Genomic DNA, 12,311 nt, shown 5'->3' with positions numbered 1-12,311 from the left:
CACCTTGGAGAGTGGTCTGATTTCGGCACTGAGACACTGCCAGAGGGAAAGAAGGAGATGCACCCTGCCCCAACCCGTGGCAGCAGTATGGCTCATTGAACATCCCAGTCTTTAAGGGCTTAATTACCACTGCTCTATAGAAAACAACCAGAGATGGGCCAAATCTTTAAAAGCTCTAAAGGGATGCACCCAATGCAGTGCTGGGCAATAAACAGTCAGCAGGAATGAAGCAAAATTGCTGGAAAATAGTTTGCACTTACCTGGCAAGTCCTATGTTCGGATTAAACCATATCCCACTCGATCCTAGTTGTCCACCAGAGTTAAAAAATCCCTTCCAGGGTGCTTACTTAAGAACATAAGCTCATCTTGATAAGTTTTAATCCTTAGAGCACGTAGAAAGAGAAACCCTAATTCTTCTTGGTGTTGTCAGTTGACTGCTGTTAGTGGTTTCCTGTCGACAACAGCTGAATGACAAATTGAACTGGTTTGTTACACTTATAGCAATTAAGGGCTGGTAGTATAACCACACTGCTCATTTAGCACTGATGCTAGTATGGTGTCTACCTTAGAAGAACCATTATGCGCAAAGGCTCGGCCAGCTATAAAAAGTACCATCCCATTATAAATGATGCCCCGAATTGCTCTCATTCAAGCTGGTGTGAGTTGAAAGTAATCCCCTGGAGCCACAGGGTGGTAAATGGGAGGAGAAATATGGGTCCTTGAGTTTTCTAGATTGGCCCATTCACAGCTAAGAGCAGTCAGGGCCAATAGCAGGGGTGGAGGTATTTATTGCATGAGCTTAACCTTTGGGAGAGTTTATCTCCAGTCAGGTTCTAGTCTGAACAGTTTCCCCTTTTGTAATCATCTAGGTTACGGTGCTGTAATCTTACTCACTTTCCATTTGAGGTTTTGCTTCTGCTTAAAATCTCATCTGGAGAGAGTGGTCATGTTCCTCTTCAGAGCTGGCTGCCTTTCGACAACGAGCACAAGTCAGCTGATGCCATTTAGGGCACAGGGGGAAAAGAGGTATGGGAGACAGCTGAGAGCACATCCTGACAGCTCTTTCTCACTTGTATGTGAGACCTTGTAAGAGCTGCCGTCCCTCTATTTTGTGCAATTAGCTACTTGCCATATTGCAAAAAGCTTCGCCTGGGCTGAGCACCCAGTGCCCACCTGGAGCTGTTGTGGGCAGGGACCAGCTCAGATCTCACTGTGATGGGGCATTTCAGTGCCTGCTATCCTCAAGGGTCTTTGGGCACCATGCAATACTGTGAAGCTCCACCATTCTCATTTCTACCTTCATCAGCAGGGTTTCGGACCCACCAACCCACCTGAAGGCCAGGAAGCTGATGTGTGTCACCTACTGATCTTGCTGGATTTTGGATAGAGCCTCCACATCAGGACAAGCAGAAAGGCAAGCCAGCTAAAGCTTCACCAAACAGGACAACGGGGATCCTGCCTGAGGCTGGTTGAGTGATGGGCTGTTTATCAACTCTTTCTCGAGATGAGGGATAACAACTTTATGGGAGAGAAGGTTGAATCTTGGGTCTCGGTCCTGCAGTTTCAGGTAGCATTGTTGGCTGAGATGACAGCCTCTTGCTGATGGCTGTCTGGAGGATGGAGACCACCTTCAAAGTATGGATCTCTCTGGAAAAGTGGTCATCAGGAGTCTTGCAAATGTTTGATTTTATGGTTCATTCACTAAGCTGAAAAACACAGCAAAGCAGAAGAATCTAACAAGCAACAACATTTCACTTGCTTACATTTTAATGCCCCCAAAATGGGTCAGTTTGGTCCAGGAACATGAAAAATCAAACTGCTGGGCTGAAAAAAAAGTCAAAAACAATTATTTGTCTTTCATTTTTTGCCCTGAGCCAAAGCTATTGTCCAGACTCAGTTTGTCAAGCCACCAAGGGTTGAAGTGAAGCTGTTTTCCAACAATCAGCTACAAACCCAGGAAATTTCATGCAGCTTTTGCCATGGAAGAGAGCAGAAGCTGACTCTGACACTGAGGGGGGTGGCAAGGACAGGGAGGCTGCAGCTTGTCTCTTCATCATTCATTCATCCCAACCTAAAACAGCTATCTGAGATGGGCTTTCCTTACCTTTCCCTTCCTTGGCTCAGGGAGCTAAGGAAATGAGTTGAGTGTCAACATAGAATTTTTTAACTGAAGTTTGGGGAGACGGTGTCCACCCAAGATGCTTCCACTCTTGTCTTTTTCAGTGAAGATGCCTTACTGGGTAGTGAGGTAAGATTGGACAGGGAATTTTGGGTTCAGTAGCTGTTCTGGAAAGTAATTTACAAATATTTTTGGTGAAAGGGGGACTCAAGTTCTTTTTCCAGAAAAACAGAGAGGTGGAAAAAACTACGTATCAGTCCCGAAATTTTAAATGTCAGAAGCAAATTATGGGTTCTGGCAGTGAATTGGATTTGCTGGTTTATCAAAGGAAACTCATTACAAATGAGCCACTTCAAATCTTGGGAAAAGGTTTTTCTTTGGAAATAATTTCTAGTTCTTCAGGGCTTGAGAACTTTTTTGGAATTGGAGGGAGGCATAATTCGCTAATTCAATATAAACAGTTGCAAAGTTAGTTCTGGGGTCACCAAACTGATTTCTTTCTACCCATGAAAAAACAGATGGGCTGAAGAGTGCCACCATGATTTCCGTAGGACTTCAGGCACAATTGTCCTTTGTTTTTGTCTTTAATGTTGACTCACTTGGAAGAAATCCGTGGAGAAAAAATCGCTGACACCCCAAGGCAACACAAAATGCAAAAAATATCACAATGTTCCATGACAGTGAAACTCATGAAATCTGATTTCCTCTCAATGCTTTGGTGTTTAACACCCTGGTGGTGCTCACCCTTCAGCTTTTCCTCTAGCGGACTTAGCCTCCTCACTCCTCTGCTCGGCCACCTCCTTGCATTTTTGAAACATCTTCTCCACTACCAAACTCAGCTAGAATTCACCAGAAAGTTTACAAGTTATTTGTTTTGAGGGGTTGATGGATGAACCAATAATACCATTGGTTTAGAAATTCAGGGGGAAACAAAATACCAACCTCTGAAAACGTTGAGAAAGTAACTAATGGTTCACAGGGATGGTATTTGAAGGAGGAGGGTCAAGGCTAAGAACTGTTCCAAATAGTGGTGAAATATTTACAGCCCCTTTCCTTCTTCTTGAAGCACTTCACATGCCACCATCTTCCCCCTGTATCCCTACATCACCCCGCTACTCCATCTACATGCAGGATATATGGTCCAAAAACCAGCTTCCCTCTTGCTTGTACCTGTTTTATGCTGAAACAGCCCCAGCACTTTCTGCCACATTATTCCAGATTCCCACTAGGCCAATTCCTCCCCAGGCCATGTCCCAGTAATTGTCAATTAATCTGCATCACGCTCCAGGCTGGGCCTGAAGGCAGGCGTGGACAATGCTTTCCATAGGAAAGGCAATTCCTCAGACCCAGCACGCACATCATTTCAGCAGGGTGAGGGGTGGATGCTCGGCATCATCCAGCAGCAGAGCAGGGCCAAACGCATGGGTGCAGGGGGCTTGTCCTTGCAGTGGGCTATTGCTCCTATGTTGCTGAGAAACCTTGTGCCATCCCAGCTGGGAAAAGACGTGTCTTAAGTTGTTTAAAGTTGAGTGGTAAACTTTGATGGGTGTACTGTTGGGTGGATAAGGAATTGGTTGGATGGTCGCATCCAGAGGGTAGTGCTCAATGGCTCAATGTCCAGATGGAGATCAGTGATGAGTGGTGTCCCTCAGGGATCTGTACTGGGACCAGTACTCTTTAATATCTTCATGAATGACATAGACAGTGGGATCAAGTGCACCCTCAGCATGTTTGCAGATGACACCAAGCTGAGTGGTGCGGTTGACACTCCTGAGGGACGGGATGCCATCCAGAGGGACCTGGACAAGCTCGAGGAATGGGCCCATGTGAACTTCATGAGGTTCAACAAGGTCAAGTGCAGGGTCCTGCACCTGGGTCGGGGCAACCCCCGGTATCAATACAGGCTGGGGGATGAAGGGATGGAGAGCAGCCCCATGGAGAAGGACTTGGGGGTCCTGGTGGGTAAAAACCTGGACAGGAGCCGGCAATGTGCACTTGCAGCCCAGAAGGCCACCTGTGTCCTGGGCTGCCCCCAAAGACGCGTGGCCAGCAGGGCGAGGGAGGGGATCCTACCCCTCTGCCCCACTCCGGAGAGACCCCCCTGCAGTGCTGCGTCCAGCTCTGGAGCCCTCGGCACAGGAGAGACATGGACCTGCTGGAGCGGGGCCAGAGGAGGCCCCAGCAACGCTCCGAGGGCTGGAACAGCTCTGCTGGGAGGACAGGCTGGGAGAGCTGGGGGGGCTCAGCCTGGAGCAGAGAAGGCTCCGGGGAGACCTTAGTGCAGCTGCCAGGGCTTGGAGGGGCTGAGGAGAAAGATGGGGACAGACTGTTTAGCAGGGCCTGTAGTGACAGGACAAGGGGTAACGGTTTTAAACTAAAAGAGGGGAGATTTAGACTGGATAGAAGGAAGACATTTTTCCCAATGAGGGTTGTGAAGAACTGACCCAGGTTGCCCAGAGAGGTGGTCGATGCCCCATCCCTGGAAACAGCCCAGGTCAGGCTGGACGGGGCTCTGAGCAACCTGCTGTAGTTGAAGATGTCCCTGCTCACTGCAGGGGGTTGGACTAGATGGCCTTGAAAGGTCCCTTCCAACCCAAGTTATTCCATGATTCTATGCTTCTATGGGTCTATGAAACAACAGAGCAATACTGAAAAAGGCCAATCCCAGGTGCCTCAGTGATCCATGGAGATGAGCAGTCAGGTTACCACCATCCTCTGCACATCATCCGTGTTTGCACGCATTCCCTTGGGGTGGCCAGGGGACAGCATTAGCTGGAGACCTGCTGCCCTCTGTAGGTGCCTCTGCCACATTTCCAAGTTGACTGGCTCCCAGGTGGGCCTCCAGCAATGTCAGAGGACTTTCCTGGTACAAGTCCCTCTGCAGGGAGTGGAGGCTGCATCTGGCTAGGACAGGATGGTGATGGCTGCGAGCACCACAGCCTCCTCTCCCCATCCCAGCCTCGGCAGGCTGAGCCCCAGGGACTTTGCTTTAGGGAAAAAGCAATTATTTGGTGGCCAACTGAGAAGTAACCATTGTTCCTCCTCCAAGATGCTCCCAGCACATGGTCCCACAGAATGGCTACACTCCCCTGCCTAGAGGTCCAGCTCCTCCATGCTCTGTTGGCAGGATGCCTACAGGGACAAATTCCCCAAAGCCAGGAGCCAGGGCGAGAAGCAGGTGGTTCAAGTCCAAGCTGCATTGAACTGCTGCCGTTATGGGAAAGGAATGGTCATTTCTGCCCATTTCTGGTGATACAGAGGCAGCTCAGAAGGTCCAGATGAGATTTAGCTGGCTATAGGGCACATCTACCTCATAGCGTTTGTGGTGCTTATATTGGCACAGGAGATTCAGGTTCCCTAGAAAGTCTGGAGGGAATTGTCACTACAGCAGGCAGTTCCCAGCTTGGGCTTTACAAAACCACATCCCAGCAAGGACCCAGGCTTGGATCCAAGTGGTCCTAAGGATTCAGGAGTCTGCCAGAAAAGATGGTGTGCCCAGGGATGTTGTGGGACGTAGCTCTGGGAGCTGGCACCTTCTGCATCTCTGAATGCAACAGAAAGGCCTTGCTGCATCTGAGCAAAAGAAAAAAAAATCCAAGCCACAGGTACAGACAGTGTTAGTGTTGCAAAGGTTTATTTTGCCTCATCACACCTAATGTCAGGTGCCCACTGCAGGTGGTTGGGATTAGAGCCTCACTACCAGGAGGGTTTTCGTAGAAGAGCAGATCCCCACCACAGTTTTTTTGGGTGAAGGCAACTTAAATGAGATAAATTCAGGCCAAAAAACCACTCAAAATCCATGAAGAGTCTTCAGAGGGACCTGGCTTCAGCCTTTCACTGGTATTTTATGTCAGCTCATTTGAAATCCATTACACAAGTAAACTAAAAATAAACATTTACAGAAGAGGGAGCGGGGACAGTGTGTGGTCTGTTACTGCGATGAGACAGATGTCCAGCCCTGGTAGCGACACCTCCACTAGTAAACTAACCCTTGATAGACCTGGTCTCTGGCCCCAAGGCCAACTGACCCTGCAATTAAATGCTCTTGGCTATCAAATCTAGGCGGCTGCATCCAACTTGTCAGTCAGGAAGGAGCCCTGGTCTTGCTCATTCCTGAACCATGTCCTGGGACTGCTCGTCCCACATCAAAACCAGACACAGGACCGTGTTTCACCAGGCTGCTGTGCCCATGCCCGTTCCCTGATGCCGTTTGGTTCATCGGCACGGACCCGGTTTTTGTTTTGATGAGATGTTGCAGGAAATGTTGAACCACCCGTTTGCTGCTAAGAGCTTAAATGCAGCTGTAGGTCCGTGTCAGACGGTTTTAGCATGAAGGCAACAGCTCTTCCAACTCCCTCGTCCCTCTCCATCAGCAGCAGCCCTGGGAAGGGTGGGTGCAAGCCGTCGGCTGACCGTCTGCAGCGCAGCGAGAGCTGATCACCAGACTGAGTTTGCATACGCATATCTGAAATCTGACAAAAAACGGTGCTGGGAAAGCAAAAAAAAAAAAAAAAAAAAATTAAAATTGCATTTGCATCAGAAATGTGAAAATGCTCTCCTTCACTCTTCGACGTCTGCACTGCTGCATCTCGCAGAGCGCCCGCTCCCCCTGCGCTCGGTGCTGTACAGACACAGCCTCTAAATTACTGGGGGGGTCTGGGGCACCCCCGGTCTGGCTGGCATTTGAAGGGAGATGGGAAATCCCAGCCCTGCGATGCCGTTTGCAAGGCTCTTGTTGGGATGCTGGACTTGGGACAGGGCTGTAAATCTCTCCCTGATGCCCACGGGGGGGAGAAGGGGTGGCTGAGGCAGGAGAAGGGAAGGGTGAAAAAAAAAAAAAAAGGAGGCTGTGAGGGGGGTTTCTCTCACAGAAGCTGAATGTGGGAAGGGGCCTGGATGGTTAGGTGTGATGGCCAACGCTTAACCCTTCGCACCTCCAGGTTCGCAAACATAGCCAGTGCTCCTGAGACACCAGATGTGCAACAGCTGTACGTGGGGACAGATGTGTGGGATGCTTTTGAGACCTGTCCCCAGGCTTCGAGGGGTTAACCTTCAGCTCCTGGAGAGGGAACGAAACCCCCTGTGTCCCCTGGCTTTGCTTCTGGCCCCAAGTCGGCCAGCAGCCAGGGCACGTGCCTCCATCAGTCCCTCCTTGGAAGCAGTTAAAATGGTTTCCAGCCCCGCTGGGGGAGATGTGAGAGCAACAGGCGCTTTCCCAGTACGCAAGACAGACAAAGGCTGGTTTCTGAGCTGGTTTCTGTCCAGGGAGGGATGGTGCCAGCAAGATACTGGCCACAGTGCCCCAAGACACCTACCCCAGGGCTTCCCAGAGATGCTGACGCAGCCTTGCAAAACTCCCCTCCGCACACATGCTGACCCCTGGGCACGCCGTGGCGTCTGGAAAACGTTACCCTGAACCTCTCCCAAGTGCCAGAGGACACTGGGCTCCTTGGAGAAGGGCTCATAGCTCTCCGTGCCGTGCAACGGGAACAGCCGCGGGGACACCAGCCCGGCTCATGTTGGGAAGAGCCACAGGCTCCTTCGGGAGTACACCAACTCGCCGGGCATCTCCTGCAAGCCTTTTGGGTCCCCGCCCCGGACGGCACCCCTTCATCCCTGTTACCCATGCGAGAGCATCGCTACCCCTCCTCCCTCATTTGGGTGCCGGAATCGGAGGATGTTTAGGACCCGGGCTGTGCAGCTCCTCCCTTTCAGGTCTCTCCAGGGTTATTGCTTGGTGGGAGGTAGGTTCAGGGCTTGGTGGTATGAATGAAAGAGAGACAGGAAATCTGGACTGAAAAGCTCAAACTGGAATAGCTCGCCTGTCTCCAGGCAACAGGCCTGACGCAACCGCGGGGGGGGGGGGGGGGAAAGTCCCTTAAATTAAAAAAAAACACCCCCCCCACAGATTTCTGAAGCGAGACAGAGAGGAGGATGAGACAGTCTCCTGAAGGCGCTGGGGACACCGCTCTGCAAATACCAAGTTGGAGACCCGAGGAGCAAGGAGGGAGCCAAGATGTCCGTGCAGTCGTCCCTCTGACTCGGTCCACGGTAAGTTTGTTGTTCGTGTCGGCTCGGCCGTGCTGGGGCTGGGGGGAAAGCACAGCCCCCCTGGGGACACCCCACTGCACCCCGGACGGGAGCTGTCTGAGAGCTTTCCTAGCCCGTGGGAAGGGGCAGCAGCAAGGACCAGGTCCCTGGGGAGCATCGGGGCGGGGGCGATGGGGACCCCATGTGCCATGGCGTTCAGCACTGGGGTCTGGCATGCCAGCTGCGACGCGGTGGGGCTGGGGGCTTCCACTGTGTCCCCCCACCCCCTACAATCTCTTGCCTTGCTGAAACCCCCCGGAGATGGCTGGCATGGTGGCTGGCATGGTGGCTGCCCGCTGTTCGGGACGGGCTGGAAATCAGGGCAGGGTTTGAGTCCTTTACGATGAGGCTTGTGGGTTTTGCTCTCAGCGGGGAGCGGTGCTGGGGTACTCACCACCTTCGGGGGGACGTTTCTGCATTGGATGAGGTGTAATGGGGAAGCGTCTGGCCAGGTTTCGGGACGATCACCTGTTGCTCCGTCTGCCCCTTCCTCGAGATTTGCAGGAGCCCTGGGAAGCGCAGACATAATGGGATAAAGCGCGGTGGCCTCGCGGGGCGTAGCTACCTCTGATTTTTGAAGCAGGCACTGTGCGCTGCGCAGAGCAGGTTTCCACCTGCTCAGGTCTGGCTCTTGCAGCTCATGTTAACACTGGGGTGGGGAACAAAAAAAATCACCCAGAACTTCTTCAGAGCCCTTTATAACAGCTTGGGGCTAATTGCTAAAATAATACCGTCAGCCCACACCCCTCCAGGCACAAGCGCTTGTGCAACCCCAGCCAGCGCACCCCGGTGCGATGCACACCCCTGCACCCACACCGCCCAAATCGTGCAGCCTGCACCCGCTCCAGTGCGTGCAGACTGGCACCTCTCCCGCGATGGGCACCCGCGCGGGGCTCAGGAGACCCCTCCCTGTATTTTCCTGTGACGCTCCCTGTGTTATCCGGCACTGCTCTGCCTCTCGGAGCTTTCCTACACCAGGGACCCCAGTGAAGGGGGGAAAAATGGATGAAAACCAAATGCCCCGTTTCCAGTAAGGGTCTGTGTCTGGCTGGTACCATCTTATCTCAGCTTTGTCTGCTCATCCCCAGTATTTTATGGACTCCCCACTTTTCAGTGGGAACAAGCCTGTTTTGGCTACTATAGGTTTTCTCTCTGCCAGCCATCATTTCCGCATGCTGGGGCTGACGCTGTTATTTGCATCTCAGGTCTTCTCCATTTTTGAATGACCATTGCAGTGGTACGTCTTCGTGGGGGGATCTGTACGACACAAAAAAATAAAACAGAATGGGAGGAATCCAGCTTCTCCCAGGCTTTGGGCTTGCAATAGCTCTGCAGCCATTAGGTGTTTGCAAAACGTAGCAGAGACACTGCAGGAAAAAAAAAAAATCAGTCTCAGAGTAATGTTAGCCTTTCTGGGGGAAGGGAATGGGGGCCTGTTTGCAACTGGCTCGCCTGAAATAATATTAAATAGCAAAGTGCAGCTCAGCATTGGGCTGAGCAAGGCTGAGTACAGAGGTTGTATGATTGCTGCTGGGGCAGCCGCCAAGGCGGGTAATTGGATGGGACAGGGAGCATGTAAAGGGGATTAGGGGATCGCCGGGGGGCTGACCCCACTCCCCTGACCACTTTAACTTGGAGCCTTGGGGTCTCGGCTGGGAGCTGGCCCTGGCGCTTGTCTCTGCGGGGCGTGGGGGGGGTGAGCTCGGTGCTGGGCAGAATGAAGATCAGCAAAGCCAGAAAGAATGTTTTTTTTTTTTTTCTGGAAACATTCCCTTCTGCCTTCCATGCTGCATTTAGGGAAAAATAACTCCCAGTGCCAGTGTCCTGGGAAGAGAGCTTTTCTCAGCCTGACCTGGCTCATTCCCAAGGAGTCCTAGCCCTTCACATTACCCCAGTTGCACGGGCACAGAGGTCCCTGCCTGCTCCGTCTGCTCTTTCCTTGCTGAAACGTGGCTGTGCTTGGGGTGGCAGCATGGAAAATAGGGGAAGGAACTGGCTCTGCCATCCCACAGGTCCGTTGGGGTCATATCTTGGGACACATTAGGCATGCCACCTCCAGGACTACGTCCCAAGACCTGTTAGGACCCTGTGGCAGTATATGGAGAAGCAACCCTTGCCCATAATCTGTGGCTCACTTTGCATCTCAAGAGACCTTACCAGAAGATGACTAGGGTGGATGGGGTGTCGTCATCAAGAGGTCATAAACTTGCCTTTGCTGCTGCTGCTTAATGCCTTTTCCTCTGGGAATAACTATACCTGATGGTCTGAGAGCACTGACCCCCTCCATCTTCCCAGTTTGCAAATGCTTCCCACTCACTGGAAGACTGGTTTGTGGGAATGCAAAACATCTGGCAATGCCCATCTTAATGAAGGATTTCTACCCGACCACTGGAAATCTGCTGATCAATGGGAGCTGAGCTGGTCTGAAAATGGAGCTGCCAGGGTCCATCTAAAGCAGGCAGCAATCTCTGCTTCCTTGCAAGGAGCCTGCTGGATTTTGTGCAGGAAGGCGGGAGGGGTAAGATGTAGCTAGACAGGAAGGGACAGACGTATTTACTGAAGCAGGTTCTGACTCTGACAGTGATGCTGGAGATCAGCATTGGAGAAATACCTTCAGGCAGGGAGTGCAAACTGGTCCCCTGTGATCTCTGCACTTCTGCTCCGCTCCTCTTGTGAGGCTGGTGGGCTGGCGGCAGCCACCCCCTGCTCTCCCCTCTACCTTCACTGTGCTGTTTGGGGGTCATTTGGGCAGAAGGACGTGCCAGGGCGAACCCTCACCCTGCTCCAGGTCATACGTGAATGGGAAGCCCCACTCTTCCCTCTTTCCCCCATGTATTTGTGAATGCCATGTCCACATCCGAAGGGCTGAAGCAGCAGGAGGGGCTGATTCCCTGCTGCTGACCTTAGCATCCAAACTGTCTGGGAGGTCTTCTGGGGGTTTGTTCACGACAGTAAATGGACAGGAATATCCAGGTACCCTCAGGTTCCCATTAAGCCGGGTCCTGTACCCATATCTCAGCCCACTGCACGGGCTCTGTGACCACCTCTCCAAACCCTTGCGAGGGCATTGCATTCTGGATCAACCCAGGGACAGAAACGTGGCTCCTCCCTGGGCTTTCGTCATGTATTAGGCTGGAAGTTGGGTCTGTGTGGGTATGAAGGGACAGAGTTCATGTGGGCAGCCCTGCAAGGAGGCCTGAAAGTAGAGTCACCAGACCTGGACCTGCACTTGTGCTTAGGATGCCCAGCTTGGTCGCTTCGGTGCCTTCGTCTTGCTCCTGGAAGGAAGCCCAAGCTCACAGCCCACATGAGCGTGGCCAGGAGGTCTCCAGGGGCACTATGTCCAGTGGGCACTGAGGGCTGGGGGCTCTGCCAAGACCCCTCCAGCCTTGCATGGACAAGACCCCCTTCCATCCTGCGGAGCAGGCAGAGTGTCGGACCCTGCCGGCACCGATTTCAGCAGGGGCCTCTGCCGTGGAGGGAGTCCTGGTTTCAGGATCGGGCTCATCTTCAGGCTGCTGAGGTCTTCTCCTTTTGGGGGGAGGGAGGCTGAAGGTCACTTCAGGACAGGTGAGAAAGACTTTTCGGGAACCAGATCAGTTTTCTGCAGGAGCAGATTTCAGGTGCTGCAGGAAGGGATGGGTTGGCCAAACGCTGGGTAATATAACCCCGGGAGATCGGCTCTCCTCCGAGTCGGTGGGATGACCAGGGAAGCAGTTTGCTCTCCGTCTCTGTAGGAGCCTGGTGCAGAGCAGTGTGCTGCAGCTGTGCTGCCTGGGGGGGCTGTGGCAGGGGACCCCAGGGAGAGGAAGAGCCCGAGCTCACCAAAGCCCACGCAGCACAGCAGCTCCTCTCCTGAGTTCATTTTGCCATGGGGAAAGGGGTGATTCATGTGCAGCCTCCCTGAAAGAGAACCACCAGCTCCGAGGAGCTGCGGTGTTGACCACGATGGGTCTCTCCTTCCCTCACCCGCTGCCCGGGACCTCAGCATCTCACTGCCTAGGGGATGGTCGGGAGCCTCCATCCACCACCCTGCAGTAGCCAAGAGTCCTCCTTTACTCCATTGCTATGGCAACCCCCTTTGCACAGGCGTCTTCTCCTC

This window comes from Phaethon aethereus, assembly GCF_964289735.1.
Source record: "Phaethon aethereus genome assembly, chromosome: 3".
Taxonomy (NCBI): Eukaryota; Metazoa; Chordata; class Aves; order Phaethontiformes; family Phaethontidae; genus Phaethon; species Phaethon aethereus.
This window is presented reverse-complemented; position numbering follows the sequence as displayed.